Source organism: Pleurodeles waltl, chromosome 3_1 (genome assembly GCF_031143425.1).
Source record: "Pleurodeles waltl isolate 20211129_DDA chromosome 3_1, aPleWal1.hap1.20221129, whole genome shotgun sequence".
Taxonomy (NCBI): domain Eukaryota; kingdom Metazoa; phylum Chordata; class Amphibia; order Caudata; family Salamandridae; genus Pleurodeles; species Pleurodeles waltl.
The window spans coordinates 1,287,359,491-1,287,378,670 of NC_090440.1; positions in this window are offsets into that span (position 1 = coordinate 1,287,359,491).

Here is a 19,180-nt window from a genome sequence, read left to right on the forward strand (position 1 = left end):
ATATCATGAGAACGAATCTACTATAGTTACATTCAACTTCTAGTTTGAAGGGAAAACAAGAGTTCATGTCCTTTTGCGAGTCAGCACACTACACGTTTAGATAACACATTTAATATGAGAGCCAGGCAGCTAGGCCTCGACTCATGCTAACTAAGGCCTACAAGATTTATTTTGCATAACTTTAATAACATAATCATTCATAATTAGTACAAAACCATTTTGTAACAGAACATTAATAATTTTTATTAGTCCCCGTATACAAAGGCAGCTACTCCCCGTGGTCACATTTCAAGTGCACGTTTTGGCAAAACAGGTTAATACAGTTTCTATGCGGCATTATCACACATTAATTCATAAACATTTCATGTTAATATAGATTATGTAAGCTACGCTCTCTCAAACACATTAGCAGAATAAACACTGTTTACAATTGCCCTTCTTAATGCTTGATTTTAGTCACTTTGATTTTCAACTCTTCATTAACAGTGCCAGTTAAGTGAATGGAACACATCTTTGGAACAGATACGTGTTGCATTAAGTCAAATTCATTCCTGATTTGTGTTATATACATCTTAGTTTGACACCTTATGTGAACCACAAAGTCACTGAATTAGTTTGAACTGATTCACTGGTAAAACACAGATTAACACTAAAAAGGTCTGCAAAAAAAGATTTTGTTCTTATTATTGGTTAACGTCAGCATGCATTAGCTTCATTAAAGGTATTCGAAGTAGGTGAAGCGATTGGAAACCATTTCAAAAGCATAATTGATCATTAGAGTAAAGGAGGCCTATTTGTATTTGGTGACAATTCACAAAGGCCAAAGAAAAATGAGTAATCCATGCACACTGTGTTGACGTTTGTGCATATGTCTGTAATTTATAACTTTTTTCAGTTTCACATAGATGTGTGCTTAACACTTACATTCTTTTGAGTTTGGTATTTACTTTATGTTAGTAGCTAACGTGCATGATCTGAATGAACTAAGAAGCACTTGACTTATATGATATATCTGACACATTGTGGACGGCTTTCGATCAAAATTGAAGATAACAAAAAGCTTTAGGGAATATTGGGACTACTAATATGTATTACTTTGGAGTACTAATATTTGAAACTGGGTCAAATTTGAAAGGGGTAGCTCAGGGGACAATTGTGTTTTTGTGATTTGTTTGGTACAAAAATGGAGGTAGAATTCTGATCTACAAATGAGTCAACAATCTGATTGTAATCTCCTGCAAAAATAAAGTTATCTTCTGAGCATTAAATAAGCATTTGGGTAATAGTGGACCATAAGTGACAATCTGCTGCAGTTGGGCTGTAGATATTGACAAGAAAGACTGGTACCTTAGAAAATTAGACATCTATGGTCAGATGTAGGTAACAGTCTGCACGTTGCAAACAGCGATTTTCGCTGTTTGCTATGTGCAAACTGCACTATGCAATGCACAAAACCTGTTTTGCGATTAGGTAACCTGGCTACCGAATCGTAAAACGGGTTTGAGAGTCGCAATTAGGAAGGGGAGTCCCCTTCCTAATTGCGAGTCGCAGTGCAATGCCAGATTGCTATGTGACCGCGAACGCAGTTGCAAACCAATCGCAGTTTGCACCCATTTGAAATGGGTGGTAACCCATTCGCAAAAGGGAAGGGGTCCCCATGGCACCCCTTCCCCTTTGTGAATGGAACTGCAAACATTTTTTCCTATGGACCACTGCCTGCTCCGAAAAAATGAAACAAAAACGTTTCATTTTTCATTTTTGTAATGCATCTCGTTTTCCTTTAAGGAAGATGGGCTGCATTACGAAAAAAAAAAAAAAAAAACTGCTTTATCAAAAAGCAGTCACAGACATGGTGGTCTGCTGTCCGCAGCAGGCCACCATTCCTGTGAATTCCGCCACTCGCAAGGGGGTCGCAAATTGCGACCCATCTCATGAATATTAATGAGGTGGGCCGTTGCGACCCCCTTGCGAGTCGCAGATGGTGTCAGGGACACCATCCTACATTCCAATTTGCGACTCGCAAATTGCGAGTCACTCTGACTCACAATTTGCAAGTCGCGAATTGGACTCTTCCTGCATCTGGCCCCCAGTGACTAACCATCTCACTTCGTTATCTGTTTCTTGTGACATCAGGCGAGTGATTTTTGGAACAAGATTACAACACCACTCTCCTTACTATTTTCTGGTGAAAAGAAACCATCACTGAACCACCCTCTCCTCAACTTTGGTAAGATGAGTAGAAGCACAATATTTACATTAAGCTTTGGCAAATGAATTAAAACACATTGGGGCTCAATTACAACCTCTTGCGCCACCATAGCATAATTTCTTTGACACTATGGAAGCACAGAATAATCCCCCAGCCCTTTACATCTGGCGCAAGAGGATCATTGAGCCCATTTATAAACCCTTGCACCACATTATATCTGCACCAGGTATAATCTATGCAAGGAAGGCATTCCCCCGCCAAGAGGCCTACAGGAATGGTGCAGTGAAATATACAAGACTTCACTACTTCATTCTAGAGTAATTCTTTAATGCGGGCTCAAGGGCAGGCGTTAAAGTGACTCTAGGCTGTTTTAAATGGGCCTCCCAGAGCTTTGCTGGACTAACATCAACATTTTTGAGGTTGATCCAAAAAAGCGCCACAACTGCATTAGAAATTTTGATGCAGCTGTGCTAATGAGCGCCATGGTGCGCTGTATTGTAAATACAAAGCTACCATGGTGTCGTTAAGCGGGGCGCAGGGCGGCCCAAGAAAACTGGCACATCGTGATCAATGAGCCAGTTTGTTGTAAATGAGGCCCATTGTCTTTAAACCATACCCTTAACATTCCAAAGCACAATTTTCTGTGACATAAAGAAAATATAATAAAGTAGAGTCAGTTATGATAGTGAGAATAGATAACAAGAACCACTTAAGGGAAATGAAGTTTGAAGTAAGAAGAGAAAGCATAGAAACTGTATATAATAAAGTATTGGGTGATTCAAATGAGGAATTACAAAGAGGGGGAGAAAGTGAGAAATGGAATGATGAAAGCTTAAAAGAAAGAACAATAGGGAAACCCCTAGGATGGAGAAAAACACACTTATGAAAATTACAAGTAAACAGAAGAGTTGAGGCCACATGGAAGAAATGACACATCCAGGGTCCAAGGGAAAGGGAACAGGGAGACTGCAGAACATGGGAGGGGGATATAATCACAGACAGAAACATGAAGGCAGTACCTGGAAAAAAGGGGGAATAGGTTAAAACAAATAATGTGATAATGTGTATTAACGAATATCACAGAGATTCACTGCTAAAGCATTTTCTGTTGTTGTGCAGCGTAAACAATTTTAACAGTTCCATAAAGGAGAATGTGAGAAGCTGGCCGGGTTTGTAGTGGGTACTAGTCCAGGTCCAGTGATCCACCTGAATGAAATGTATGCAGTGTCTAGAAGTGAAAAACATAATAGATTGTAGTGGGCCTAGGGGCAACACAAACCATATACTAAAATAGTGGAATATTAATGTTGGTTTCCCCCCCTAGGTAAGTGTGGTGTGTAGAGGGGTACTGGAGGGGTAAGAAAACACCAAAGTTAAGTAAAATACCCCACCCTAGAGCCCAGGAAAACAGGAGTAAAGTACAGCAAGTTTCCTCAGAACACACTAGAAGTCGTGGTAAAGGATTATGCAAAGACCAAGCAAGATTGCAAGAAACCAATGATGGATTCCTGGGACCTGTGAAGAGAGGAGACCAAGTCCAGAAGTCAATGAAGAGTCCAGGAAGAACAGGAGCCACTGCCAACCTGGATGAAGATGCAAAAGTGGATTCGCCGGTTAGAAGAAAAGTACAGAAATGCACTAAAGAAGACACCTGTCTTGATGCAAGAGATGTCCTACATCGAGTCATTGGATGCAGGCTGTTTTTGTCACTGGATTCTGCCAGCAAGCCTTGGTTTACGCAAGAACGCGTTTTGCATCAAAGAGGCACTGCCTGGTCCCAGGAGGGACCTGGGTGTCTTGACTCAGACTCAGGAGACAGAGGGGGCTCTCAGCACTTCAGAGAGCCCTCGAAAGACCAGGCAGCACCCACAGGAGTCCTGGGACATGGGGACAAAGGCGTTATAAAGTGCGGTCATTGCAGAACTACACAAAGGCCGGAGAACAACTCAGGGAGCTGAGCATCTCAGGATAGAGTGCTGGGGACCTGAGCTACGCAGTGCACGAAGAACGTTTGGAAGAAGTGCACAGGAGCCCAAGAAGCTGCAGAAGACACAGTGCACAGGGGTACTGTCTGGCACAGGGAGGCAAGCTCTTACCTCCACCAAATGTGGACAGCAGGAACTTTGGACAGTCAGGATCACTTCGGTCCACGACCTGTTTTCCAGGGATTAAACTCCTCGACAGGAGAGTAGTCCCGGAGTACTGGATGTTGTTGCAGAGAAGTGCCTGCTGAAGCAGGGAAGTGATTCCATCACTCCATGGGAGATTCCTTCGGTCCTTCTGGTGCAGAATGAAGACAGGCAGTCCTCAGAGCATGCACAACTTGGAAACTGTTGCAGTTGCTGGCTGAAGCTGAAGTTGCAGTGGCACAGTAGCCTTCTTGTATACTTTGTTGCACTTACAGCGGTCCTGAAGCAGTCTGCGGTTGATCCGACAGTCAGAAGATGAAGCAGAGGATGCAGAGGAGCCCTGGTGGAGTCTTGCAAACCGAATCTGAGGAAACACCCAGAGGAGAGACCCTAAATAGCCCTGAGAGGGGGATTGGCTACCTGCCCAAGTATGCACCTATCAGGAGTGGTCTCTGACATCACCTGCTAGCACTGGCCACTCAGATGCTCCCATACTGTCCCCACACCATGGAATCCAAGATGGCTAATGCCAGGGACACTCTGGAGGAGCTCTGGGCACCACCCCTGGGGTGTTGATGGACAGGGGAGTGGTCACTCCCATTTCCTTTATCCAGTTTCACGCCAGAGCAGGGAGCCCCTGAACCGGTGTAGACGGGATTATGCAAGGAGGGAACAGTTAGCACCCTTCAAAGCATTTCAAGAGGCTCTGGGAGGATACCCCTCCCATGCCTGTAACACCTATTTCCAATTGGAGAGGGTGTAACACCCCTCTCCTAAAGGAAATGCATTATTCTGCCTTCCTGGGTTTGAGCTGCTCAATCCCCAGGAGGGCAGAAACCTGTCTGTGAGGTGGCAGCAGCTGGGGTTGCAGAGGAAACCTCAGAGAGCTGGTTTGGCAGTACTGGGGGTCCATGGTGGAGCCCCCAGGGTGCATGGAATTGCCCCCCAATACCATATTTTATTTGGACTGGGGGTTCAATTTCACAATCTTAGACACCTCATGTGACCATATTCGGAATTACTATTGTGAAGCTACATATATGTATTGACATATCTGTAGTGTACGCTTATAATGTTGTCCCCACACTCACAAAGTCCGGGAAATTGGTCCTGGACAACTTGGGGGCACCTTTGCTAGTGCAAGGGTGCCCTCACACACACAGTAACTTTGCACCTAGCCTTCAGTAACTGAAGGTTAGACATATAGGTGACTTATAAGTTACCCAGCGCAGTGAAAATGGCTGTGAAATAGTGTGTGCACTATTTCACTCAGGCTGCAGGTGCAGTCCCGAAGGAGTGTTTGTATGAGCTCCTTATGGGTGGCAAAAGGAATGCTGTAGCCCATAAGGATCTCCTGGAACCCCAATGCCCTGGGTACCTAGGTACCATGTACTAGGAACTTATAAGGGGGGTCCAGTGTGCCAATCTGAATTGGATTATGGAGTCAATAGACTATAGTGGCAAATGTGGTAAATAGAGAGAGCATAAGCACTGGAGTTCTGGTTATCAGAACTCCAGTGACACAGTCAAGCATACTGACAACAAATATAGGCCACAAACTATGAGCACTGGGGTCCTGACTTGCAGGATCCAAGCGAGACAGTAAAAACACACTGACAAACACAGACAAACAGGTCAAAAATGGGGGTAACCATGCTAGAAGAAAGTCACCTTCCTACAAAGAACATATGTACTAATGAACAACTGTCAGTGTTTAGTGGATCTTGAAACTTCCATGGCTTCAACTTTACATTCCTCAAGAAAGGTTTCAAAGAGCACTGGGTCCTCGTAGGTCATTAGTTTATTATTATATGTGACTTTAAAAAGGCATGGATGAAAGAGTCTTAAATAGACACTGAGAGAGTGAAGCACTGGCCTCATATTTAGAAAGTCTTAACTCTTTTCAGCAATAGCCTTAGCGTAGTTCTGTGAAAAAATTGTATTTCCCGACCAAGAAAATTGGCTCTGTACTTTAGCTGCAAAAAGAACTTTAAGTAAATCTCTATATTCCAAAACATCAAGAACAATTGATGACCCAGTAGATGTGCTCATTGTATATTAAGTAAAGGCATTTTTGGTAGATTCAAAATTGCAGAGAGAAATTTCGGAAAGAATGAGATTGGGTAGCACTGCCTGTCACTCTATGACCTCAGGTAATCCATAAATGCATGCATTATTTCTTCTACTTCTGTTTTTTAAATTGTCAAACTGTCTTTGAAGCACAGAAATTTGTGACTGAAGGTGATTGATCTTGAAGGTAGTATTTTTTAACTTAGTAATTTGTTGCCCTGCTATTTTAATCTGTTCCTCAATCCATGACCAATTGTCATCAAGACTCATCAATTTTGTGTTTATTGTTTCTCTCTTCCATGAAAGGGCATAATGCCCGGATTTCTTTTAAGAGAATTTCCAAAGAAACAGAAGGAAGAGTTTTCATAGGTAACTGAAGATCTTTCTTAAGTCTTTTAGTGGAAGATTTACTGTTAGAATGATGAAACAGCAATGATTGGACATTATTAGAAGTAGATTTTGCTCCTCGATGTGCAGAGGAACTTGGATCTTCCATTCTGAATAAAGTTGAAAGAAGGTGTGCATTTTATTTGAGAAAGACACTAATGGAATACCTAGGAGATAATTTAGATTTTTTAATCTGGCTATAGATAGTTAGCACTTGTGATTTACACCAACTCCTGGTTGTCCCAGCTGTCACTGTAGGGTCTTGTTTTCACCTTGCTGGTGCACAGAACCGGGGGGGGGTCAGCCTTTCTCATCCTCCCTTTGAACAACAAAGTCCAAATATCAATTTAGGAACATTGGGGGTGATTCTAACCCTGGCGGTCGGTGTTAAAGCGGCGGCCAACTCGCCAACAGGCTGGCGGTCCAAAAAATGGAATTCTGACCCTGGCGGGAACCGCCAACACAGACAGCCACTTTAACACTCCGACCGCCACGGCGGTACAAACAAACAGCGCGGCGGTCACCGCCAACAGCCAGGCGGCAGACAACGTACCGCCCACACTATCACAACTCACCAATCCGCCACCTTTTCCGGGGCGGGAGCACCGCCGATAAAAACACGGCGGAAACAGACTACGAACGGGAAAACGCACACCACCACGCACTCCAGGAGGAAGGAGGACAGCATGGAACCCGAATTAAACATCCTACCTGCTCTCGTCTACCTTCTCATCTACCACGAGTACGAAGTCCGGCGCAGACGACAACGGTGAGTACTGCACCTACGACACACGGGAGGGGGAGGACGAAAGGTTACGGCCACACACATATGCGACCCCCCCCACCCCCAACTATGTACACACCAATGCAGAGCAACAAGTCACAGTGACACCACCCAAACATCCCTGAAAAATGCTATGACATAATCAAATTTGGAATAAATATTTATGTACCAAAAAGCTCCTGAAAATTATCGTACAACCATGAAAGATATTTACAAGAAAACAAATGATATACACATCAGTGTATAACTGAAGTAACAAGTCCTGCACATCCTACGAATTCATCATGTCCATGGGCCAAAGTTTTGAGAAACAAGGGCAAAGCCCACACAGGAGACCTGAGTCCTTTGGAGAGAACACTGCAGGGGCATCAGATGTAAAAACTACAGGCACCTCAGGGGGAAGGGAAGGGGGGGGCACCACAGCCACATGAGTCCACGACGCCAGATCCACGAGGAGCCACCATGCCCACTGTACCATCCTGGGGAGTGCAAAGCCACAGTCTCTCAATGTCTCTACAGTGGGTGGGCTGCCCACTGTACCATCCTGGGGAGTGCCAAGCCACAGTCTCTCAATGTCTCTACAGTGGGTGGGCTGCCCACTGTACCATCCTGGGGAGTGCCAAGCCACAGTCTCTCAATGTCTCTACAGTGGGTGGGCTGCCCACTGTACAATCCTGGGGAGTGCAAAGCCACAGTCTCTCAATGTCTCTACAGTGGGTGGGCTGCCCACTGTACCATCCTGGGGAGTGCAAAGCCACAGTCCATCAGGAGGATGACAGTCTCCACTGGTCAAGGAGGAGGCATGGTGGGCACAGTGAACCATAAACAGTGCTTGAGACGGCGGGGCCCAGCGGAGCGGTGCTTGAGATGAAGGGCCCAGCGGAGCGGTGCTTGAGACGGCGGTGCCCAGCGGAGCGGTGCTTGAGATGAAGGGCCCAGCGGAGCGGTGCTTGAGACGGCGGTGCCCAGCGGAGCGGTGCTTGAGATGAAGGGCCCAGCGGAGCGGTGCTTGAGAAGAAGGGCCCAGCGGAGCGGTGCTTGAGATGAAGGGCCCAGCGGAGCGGTGCTTGAGACGGCGGTGCCCAGCGGAGCGGTGCTTGAGATGAAGGGCCCAGCGGAGCGGTGCTTGAGAAGGCGGTGCCCAGCGGAGCGGTGCTTGAGATGAAGGGCCCAGCGGAGCGGTGCTTGAGACGGCGGTGCCCAGCGGAGCGGTGCTTGAGAACAAGGGCCCAGCGGAGCGGTGCTTGAGAAGAAGGGCCCAGCGGAGCGGTGCTTGAGATGAAGGGCCCAGCGGAGCGGTGCTTGAGAAGAAGGGCCCAGCGGAGCGGTGCTTGAGATGAAGGGCCCTGCGGAGCGGTGCTTGAGAAGAAGGGCCCAGCGGAGCGGTCCTTGAGATGAAGGGCCCAGCGGAGCGGTGCTTGAGAAGAAGGGCCCAGCGGAGCGGTGCTTGAGATGAAGGGCCCAGCGGAGCGGTGCTTGAGAAGAAGGGCCCAGCGGAGCGGTGCTTGAGATGAAGGGCCCAGCGGAGCGGTGCTTGAGAAGAAGGGCCCAGCAGAGCGGTGCTTGAGATGAAGGGCCCAGCGGAGCGGTGCTTGAGACGGCGGTGCCCAGCGGAGCGGTGCTTGAGATGAAGGGCCCAGCGGAGTGGTGCTTGAGACGGCGGTGCCCAGCGGAGCGGTGCTTGAGATGAAGGGCCCAGCGGAGCGGTGCTTGAGACGGCGGTGCCCAGCGGAGCGGTGCTTGAGATGAAGGGCCCAGCGGAGCGGTGCTTGAGAAGAAGAGCCCAGCGGAGCGGTGCTTGAGAAGAAGGGCCCAGCGGAGCGGTGCTTGAGATGAAGGGCCCAGCGGATCGGTGCTTGAGACGGCGGTGCCCAGCGGAGCGGTGCTTGAGATGAAGGGCCCAGCGGAGCGGTGCGTGAGACGGTGGTGCCCAGCGGAGCGGTGCTTGAGATGAAGGGCCCAGCGGAGCGGTGCTTGACACGGCGATGCCCAGCGGAGCGGTGCTTGAGATGAAGGGCCCAGCGGAGCGGTGCTTGAGACGGCGGTGCCCAGCGGAGCGGTGCTTGAGATGAAGGGCCCAGCGGAGCGGTGCTTGAGATGAAGGGCCCAGCGGAGCGGTGCTTGAGACGGCGGTGCCCAGCGGAGCGGTGCTTGAGATGAAGGGCACAGCGGAGCGGTGCTTGAGACGGCGGTGCCCAGCGGAGCGGTGCTTGAGACGGCGGTGCCCAGCAGAGTGGTGCTTGAGAAGAAGGGCCCAGCGGAGCGGTGCTTGAGAAGAAGGGCCCAGCGGAGCGGTGCTTGAGATGAAGGGCCCAGCGGAGCAGTGCTTGAGATGAAGGGCCCAGCGGAGCGGTGCTTGAGAAGAAGGGCCCAGCGGAGCGGTCCTTGAGATGGCGGGGCCCTCTTCAGCGGTGCCTATCTTCACGGCGGGGCCCTGTTCAGCGGTGCTCTTCTGCACGGCGGGGCCCTGTTCAGCGGTGCTCTTCTGCACGGCGGGGCCCTGTTCAGCGGTGCTCTTCTGCACGGCGGGCCCTGTTCAGCGGTGCTCTTCTGCACGGCGGGGCCCTGTTCAGCGGTGCTCTTCTGCACGGCGGGCCCTCTTCAGCGGTGCCTATCTTCACGGCGGGGCCCTCTTCAGCGGTGCTCTTCTGCACGGCGGGCCCTCTTCAGCGGTGCCTATCTTCACGGCAGGGCCCTGTTCAGCGGTGCTCTTCTGCACCGCGGGCCCTGTTCAGCGGTGCTCTTCTGCACGGTGGGCCCTGTTCAGCGGTACCTATCTTCACGGCGGGGCCCTCTTCAGCGGTGCTCTTCTGCACGGCGGGCCCTCTTCAGCGTGCCTATCTTCACGGCGGGGCCCTGTTCAGCGGTGCTCTTCTGCACCGCGGGCCCTGTTCAGCGGTGCTCTTCTCCACGGCGGGCCCTGTTCAGCGGTGCTCTTCTGCACGGCGGGCCCCTGTTCAGCGGTGCCTATCTTCACGGCGGGCCCTGTTCAGCGGTGCTCTTCTCCACGGCGGGCCCCTGTTCAGCAGTGCCTATCTTCACGGCGGGCCCTGTTCAGCGGTGCTCTTCTCCACGCCTGGGCATTGTTCAGCGGTGCTCTTCTGCACGGCGGGCCCCTGTTCAGCGGTGCTCTTCTCCACGGCGGGCCCTGTTCAGCGGTGCCTATCTTCACGGCGGGGCCCTGTTCAGCGGTGCTCTTCTGCACCGCGGGCCCTGTTCAGCGGTGCTCTTCTGCACGGCGGGCCCTGTTCAGCGGTGCTCTTTTGCACCGCGGGCCCTGTTCAGCGGTGCTCATCCAGCAGGTCAAGGGAGCCAGACCTGGCCTGGACTCCCTGCTCAGTCGCCCTCGGACCGTGACGTTTCTGGACCCTTCGGGGACGGACTCCTGGCCTCTTTAGTGTCCTCCTTCCCAGCTGGGATGTGACATGTGGGGTCCACCTTCTCCGCGCTCCTGCTGCCCTTCCGCTCCTTTGATGGGGCTCTCGGGCCCTTGCCTCCCCTAGATGGTGGGGCTGGTGAAGTGGCCGCACATTGCTCCTTGGGGGCAGCCCTGTCAGTCCTCGCACGGCGGCCCTTGTTTTTGCGGGTCCTCTTGCCGGGGGGGGCTGGACGTGTCCTTGCTGCTGATCGATGTGTCACTGCTGGCAAAGGGTGGACTCCAGAACCCATGCACAACAGTGACACTCGAAGCTGGGCTGGTGGTGGCTGCGGTGCTCTTGGGACTCTTTGCAGATGGAGGGGGGAGCTCATCGGAGGGAAAGAGGTCAAGATTAGCCAGGAAAAGCTTTTTAGGTCCAAGGTAAAGGGTAGGAGAAGTGGTGATGGGAGTGGAGGAAGAGGATGTGGTTGTAGGAGAGTCAGGTGTGCTGTCATTGGGTGAAGGTGCTGTAGGCTGACGTGAGGTGGATGGCTGTTGGGTGGGTGTCTGCCTGCGTTTGTGTGTCTTGGAAGAGGGGGTGACAGACACAGTGGGAGAGGACACAGGGGACGTGTAAATGGCAGTGGGGGTGGTGACTGCACGAGTGTGGACTGTACTGGAGGGTGAGGTGGTGATGGAAGCACTGGCTGATGTTGGGGTGCATGCAGGTGTGAGTGTAGACGTCACAGGGAGGGAGGAGGGAGACGAGGAGGAGGGGGACACAGAGGTGGTTGTGACTGCTGGAATGTCTGCATCTGTGTGTTGCTTGGGTGAGTGTTTGTGGGATCTGTGGTGCTTGTGTCTGGATGAGCTGCTCTTGGGTGTTGAGGTGTGTGCAGGCTGGTCTGATGGTGTGGATGGGATAGGCTGAGGAACAGGAGACAGAGACAGGCTGGAGGCAGTAAGAAGAGGGAGGCTGGAAACAGGGACAATGGCTGCCGTCAGTGCTGAGGCCAGAGCAGTGAACGCTCGTTGATGGGCAGCCTGACCCGAATGAATGCCCTCCAGGTACGCATTGCTCTGTTGCACCTCCCTTTGCACACCCTGGATGGCATTCAAAAGGGTCGTCTGCCCAACAATGAGCGTCCTCACCAGGTCAATGAGCTCCGCACTGAGGGCAGCAGGGGCAACAGGGGCAGGGGCTGAGGTGCCTGGGGCGAAGGAGACGCGCGCCTTCCTGGGCGAGCGGGCACGGAGCGTAGGCTGAGGGGCTGCTGGGAGGGCGGTGCTGGTGCGCTGGGTGGCGGCTGTACCTGTAGAGGCGGGGGCCCGGATGTTGCCGCCACCACAAGGGAGCTCCCATCCGAGGACGTGACTGAGTCGCTGGTGTCACCACCGGTCCCGTTGTGGTGCTCCCCTCGCCCTCCGGATCACTGGTGCCCTCGGTGTCTGTTCCAGTGCCCACCGGGGCCTTGTGTCCTGCAGCTCCCTCGTGCTCCGATGCCAAATCTCCTCCGCCTGATGATGCTAATGCACACATGCACAAGAAGATGAAGAGAAAGGGTGGGGGGAGAAAAAAGAAGACCAGGTTGAGTGCATGCAATGTCAACACCGTTGGCGGAGAGGACAGACACAGGAGCCTCATGCACTAAGCCGCGCATTCGGGGTACACTACTCAGTACTACTGACTAGGACAACAGGCCAAGAGACGTCAAACGCGCACATGGGTGATGCTGGACCATCAATGGCTGTACTTGTCACCCTACAGAGGTGGGGGCCGGGGGCACAGGGCCATGCCTAAGGGAGAGGACTACACTACAGAAAGCGCCCTGGCCTAATGTCACCCACAGCCCTCCTCCCCCACCCAGACGCCTCCACTGCGCAGAAAGATAGGAGAATGTGCTGATACTCACCCCCTTGTGTCTGCTGTGTTGTCTTAAAGCGCCCATCCAATTCAGGGTAGGCCACCGCCAGGATCCGGCACATCAGGGGGGTCATGGTGCGACTGGCACCCCTCCTAGGTTGGGAGGCCATCCCCAGCAGTGTTTCTGCGGTCTTCCTTGTTCCGCGGCGGATGTCCTCCCACCTCTTGCGGCAGTGGGTGCCCCGTCTGTTGTGGACCCCCAAGTTCCGGACTTCCTTGGCGATGGCACGCCAAATCTCGATCTTCTGATGGGCGCTGACCTATTTGACATGTACAGGGTGGAAAGGAGGAAATCATCAATGACCTGCATGTTAGATGTGATTGCCCCCCCCCACCAACTTTGCCATATGGCACATGCTCTCATCTGTCGTGCGTTGCACTCCTCATTGGCCCCCCACCCCACCAACTTACATCCACCCCAATCCACACAGGCATAGCCCATTCCATGTGCACCCGGTGTACTCACTTGTTGGTCTGGAGGACCGTAGAGTAGCGCATACTGGGGGAGGACCCCATCCACGAGCTTCTCCAACTCTTCAGACGTGAAGGCAAGGGCCCTTTCCCCAGTCGCAGCAGCCATTGTCACTTCCAGACCGAGGTCACAGCAGCACTTGCAGTATAGGTCCTCTCCTGTGGATGATCAGGTCTCGAGTGATCAATCAGCTAGGAAATGGTGGTCACGCCCGCGGCGGTGCGTACCGCGACCGCCGGCGCACATCGTCATTGGCTCCTGAAACCCATAGGGTTCAATGTTAACCAATGCGGCTTTGCGCCGCGGTCTTCGACCGCCTACCGCCACTGTGTGCCCCGCCAGCGCATTGACCTCACATCCCATTGTCCCACTTCACAGGTCAGGCAGCCGCCATTTCAAGGGCCTACATGGCTTAATTTTGACTGCGACACACAGGCCTAGGCCTTGCATTGCCACACATACACGCCTTTCAACCCATTGCCATTCTTTAACTGTGCAAGCTGTCTGTACGTACCTGTGGTTTGCCTGACTCTGTGCTCCATGTTGTCCTTCCTAGGCACCGTCCGCTGGGACTTGCGAGGAGAAGGACGAATCCTCGCGTGTACCGACCGCTGGTGGACCTGTCGACAATGGAAGAACGCCATATAATACTTCGATACAGACTTGACCGTGCCACTATCCATGAACTGTGTGCCCAGCTGGAGCCAGCCCTGATGTCCCCCATCCGCCAACCCACAGGGATTCCCCCTCTGGTGCAGGTTTTGTCAGTCCTCCATTTTTTGGCAAGTGGGTCATTCCAGACAACAGTGGCCATGTCATCTGGAATGTCTCAGCCTATGTTTTCAAAGATTTTGAGCAGAGTGTTGTCTGCCCTGATGAAACTCATGCGGAGCTACATCATTTTCCCAGAGGAGGGTGACTTGCCTACAGTGAAGGGTGATTTCTATGCCCTTGGACATATCCCCAACATAATTGGTGCCATTGTTGGGACCCATGTGGCTTTGGTACCCCCAAAAGACGATGAGCAGGTGTACAGAAACAGAAAAAGTTATCATTCGATGAATGTCCAGGTGGTCTGTTTGGCTGACCAGTACATCTCCCATGTAAATGCCAAGTTCCCAGGGTCAGTGCATGACGCGTATGTTATGCGAAATAGCAGCATCCCCTATGTGATGGAGCAGCTACAGAGACAACGTGTGTGGCTAATAGGTGACTCTGGTTACCCCAACCTGCCTTGGCTACTGACCCCAGTGAGGAATCCCCGGACCAGGGCAGAGGAACGGTACAATGAGGCCCATGGGCGAACTAGGAGGATCATCGAAAGGACCTTTGGCCTCCTGAAGGCCAGGTTTAGGTGCCTGCATATGACAGGGGGATCCCTGATGTACTCACCAAAGAAGGTGTGCCATATCATCGTGGCCTGCTGTATGCTTCACAATCTGGCATTGCGACGTCAGGTTCCTTTCCTGCAGGAGGATGGTGCAGATGGTGGTGTTGAAGCAGCTGTGGAGCCTGCGGAGAGTGAAGAGGAGGAAGACTCAGAGGACGACACAGACAACAGGGACAGAGTAATAGAACAGTATTTCCAGTAGCACACAGGTAATAATCACCCATGCCATTTTACATTTCCTGAAAGCCTCCTGCATCTCAACTTTGTCGATTTCCCCCCAGAACTATAAACATGATGTTTGATTTTCCCTTCCCTTTTCTGTGCTGTATGAGCCACTGCGTGACCTCGGCTTGGTTGGCCCATGGACTAATGCTAAGTTACCTCGGTATGTGTAATTCACAATGTTAAAAAATACGTAATTGATATGTAATGTGTCATACATTTGTAAATAAGACAGGCTGAGTCCTGATTGATTTCAGTGCAATGTGTGATTTATTATTAGTGCATAGATATTGGTACATGATAGTGAAACAGTGATGGGTGGGGGTGGAGTAATGTCCATGGCAGAGTCCAGTTCTCAGTCTCACAGGTGCATTGTCCATATGCCTGTGGCAGGATGGAGCAGGGGCAGTTCAAGGTTTGACAGGGTGGCAATGTTGAACAGTGGGAGGACTTCAGGGGGTATGTGATGCTGGCGGGGGTCTTGACATCCTACTCTGTCGTTTTTTTTTATCTCAGGCTCCTTTTGCGGGGTGGTTGTTGTTCAGCAGGAGGTGGGGTTCTGGTGGGCTGTCGTTGTGGTGGGGCCTCCTGTCCACTAGCGCCGGCGGAGGTGGTAGGCTGTTCCTGTTCCTGGCTAGTGACAGGGGCCCTGTGTGATGCCACATGGTCCCGAAACGTGTCCTCTATACGGTTCAGGGCCTGGACTATGCTCCCCATAGCGGTTGAGATGTTGGTGAGTTGGTCGCTGAACCCCATGTAGCGTTGCTCCTGCTGTGCCTGGATCTCCTGGAACCTGGCCAGTACCGTCGCCATCGTCTCTTGTGAGTGGTGGTAGGCTGCCATGATGGTGGTGAGGGCCTCTTGGAGAGTGGGTTCCCTGGGCCTCTCCTCCCCCCCCTGTCGCACAGCAGCCCTCCGAGTTGCCCTGTTTCCCTGGGCCTCTGTCCCCTGGACGGTGTGCCCACTCCCACTGCCCCCAGGTACCTGTTGTTGTTGGGTTGGTGGGTTACCCTGGGGGCCCTGTAGTGGTAGACACACCGCTGCTTGACCTGTCCTAGAGACAGAGGCATGGGCCCGCTGGGTGGGAGCTGTGCTGTTGTTCCCAGAGGGGGTTGGGTCTGCAGTGGCCTGTGTCTGGGTGAGGGGAACCGACTGCCCAGAGGTCCCCGATGGTCCGGGCTGGTCATCAGGGTCCAGGACGACAGAGCTGCTGTCATCACTAGGGGCCTGTTCCGGGGGTGGGATGGACATTTCTGGTCCCTCCTGACCGGTGTGTTGTCGTTCGGGTCCTGCATGGGGTAAGAGGGTATGGTTATTGTTTCTGTGTGTGCATTAGCTTGCGTTTTATGGGTGCCCTTGTCCCCCAGTGCTGGCATTCCCTTGGGGGAGGTGTTGTGAGGGTGTTTTGTGGGGGGGGGGATGGGTATGTGCAGTGGTCATGCTTAGGTGATGGGTGTCCATAGTTTGGGGATGGCATGCAGGGGTTGGTGTTGGGTGGGTTGTGCTGGAGAGACATTCTCAGGGAGGATGTGTGCTGGGGGGTTGGGGGTGAGGGTGGGGGTTAGCATGCTGGGGGGGGGGGGTGAAGTGGTTGGCCTTGTACTTACCAGAGTCCATTCCTCTGTGTACTCCAGCGAGGCCATCAGGATGCACGATGTTTAGTACCTCTTGCTCCCATGCTGTGAATTCGGGTGGAGTGGGTGGGGGTCCCCCGCCAGTCTTCTGCACTGCGATGTTGTGTCGCGAGACCATCGATCGCACCTTCCCCCGTAGGTCGTTCCATCGTTTGCGGATGTCGTCCCTATTTCTGGGATGCTGTCCCACCGCGTTGACCCTGTCCACGATCCGCTGCCAGAGCTCCGCCTTCCTTGCTATGGTGGTGTGCTGAACCTGTGAGCCGAAGAGCTGGGGTTCCACTCTTATGATTTCCTCCACCATGACCCGGAGTTCTTGGTCCGAAAAGCGTGGGTGCCTTTGTGGAGCCATGGGGTGGTGTGTATGAGGTGTGGGGTGGTGTATGGGATGATGTGTGTGTTAGTGTGTGGTGCTTTGTGCTTCTATGTGGTGTGTGTGATGTTGTGGTGTGCCTCTGTGTGTCTGGCTATCTATTCTCTGATGTGTCTCTCTCTCCTTCGTCTCTGGTTTTTGTTGGTAGGGGTTTGTGGGTGATGTGGGTGTGTGTTTTATATGGTATTGGATGTGTGGGAGTGGTGTGTGTATGTGTTTCAGGTGTGTGCCTTTCAAATTGTCCAATGTGGTAGGGGTTTGTAAAGGTGTGTGTATTTTGACCGCGGCGGTGTGTACCGCCAATGGAATACCGCGGTTGAATGACCGCCGCGTGGATTTGCGGGTCATAATGGGATGGGCGTATTTCTGTTGGCGTGGCGGTGGAGGTTTGGTCTTCTCCAGTTTACCGCTGGCCGCTGATGTGGCGGACTGCAGTGGAGGGCGGATTTTTGGAGGTTTTGCTGTTGTGGGTCAGAATATCCGTGGCGGCTGACCGTGGCCGCGGCGGTATTGTGGCGGCCTTCTGACCGGCGGTAAGCGGCTTTTACCGCCGAGGTCAGAATGACCCCCATTGTGTCCCAACACCAATATGTATGCCTCATTAGAATACATTTATTTCTCCATTCCACTATGTGAATTTAGTATAGTATTGATGTCCACATCAAAGAACATCAACAAGTAATTAAAGTCCAAATTCTGTCACATGAGGTGAAATTAATTCATCCCTCAACATAGCCAATGCCTTCCGTCCAGGACTTCTTTAGGGCTACTTTATGTCAAACTAAATCCCCACTCGGCAAAATGGGATCAATCTCAAAATTCAATGTCCATCTTTTTGTTTCTGTTATACCAAATCATCACTACAGGTCCAAAACCCCCACTGGTGCTTGAACGCTAAAATTTCATCAATAAGGAGTCCTCCTCAAAGTATATTGTCCATCTTCACATTATCATTGTATTGCCAATCAAACCAAATCTTTATTTTGGGTCCAGAGCCCTCTTCACGTCCTGTGGCCTTGTTAAATGTGATTAATCTCTTATTTGATCAGGAACATGCTTTAAACACTTCAGAAAGCAGGAGATAATCTTTTTTTGTGACAGAATTGTGCACATGAAATCTGATTCAGCTAGCAGAAGGGCTCAGCAAGTTAAATTCTAGCTGTCTAGATATGAGATGATGTGAGGGTCATGAGTTTCAGTTCCTTGAAGTCAGCAAAATTAGTACTATTGAACTTGGTGCCATAAACCCCTTATCACAGCACTTGAAGACAGCACAAGTGAAGCATGAAACACAATATATAAACAAGCATTGGCAAGCCAAACAGTCTGGCATTTGCTGGACCCATTTGGCTTTGTCAATACCTATTTTGCTTCAGCATTGTTCTTTTTATAATACATTGTTGTGGGAGTTGCTAGGTTGTCCCTAATATATTAAAAAAAAACATTTTAAAAAGGCAAAAATATTTTAGAGGTTTAGGTATCTACTTTATTGGTGGATGTTCTCCTTCTGAAAGGGCAGAATGTTGTCACACTAAAGTTAGCCAATTGCTTAAGTAGATTCACTAACTGCTCCCTGCTGTACTTGACTGGGGACAATTGTGACTGACACAGCTGCAAACTAATGGATGAAGAGAGCTAGCTGAAAGCCCCTATATGTAAATATATTATATATACAATTTTACTACGATCAAAAGGTCTTGGCAAATGCCAGACCTAAGCAATTATTGTTATTATCGCTATTTCAACATGTAGTGAGGCTTGAAGAGTTCACTTATGTGAAGAGTTGAGTTTTAGCAAGCAAAATTCAATGCATCTTATCACACTGTCAATGAGCCATCATTGCAGATGAAGATGATCCCTTGAAGACACTCTTCTTAAAGAGAGCTACACCTTTTCACAATGTTCACAAAATGAACTAGCTATTCAATCTGTACTTACACCATGTTAAATTGGTGCAACTGTTTTATCGTGAAATAGCCATTGGCCAGATTACGTAAACTTCAAGAGTGCTGGAACATTTTCCATTTATGTTAAGTAATTTAGCCCCAGTCATTAATGGTATTCAATGATTTATTGGTAGAAAATGTTGTTTTTGCATTTGCCATCACTGCTAATGTTATTTGTGCACTTGCGTGTAGCGGCAAAAGTCATGGCAAAATTGCTGGGCAAGGCAGGGTTACAAATGAACACAATATCACTTATGCTTCATATACCAAACCAATCATCAA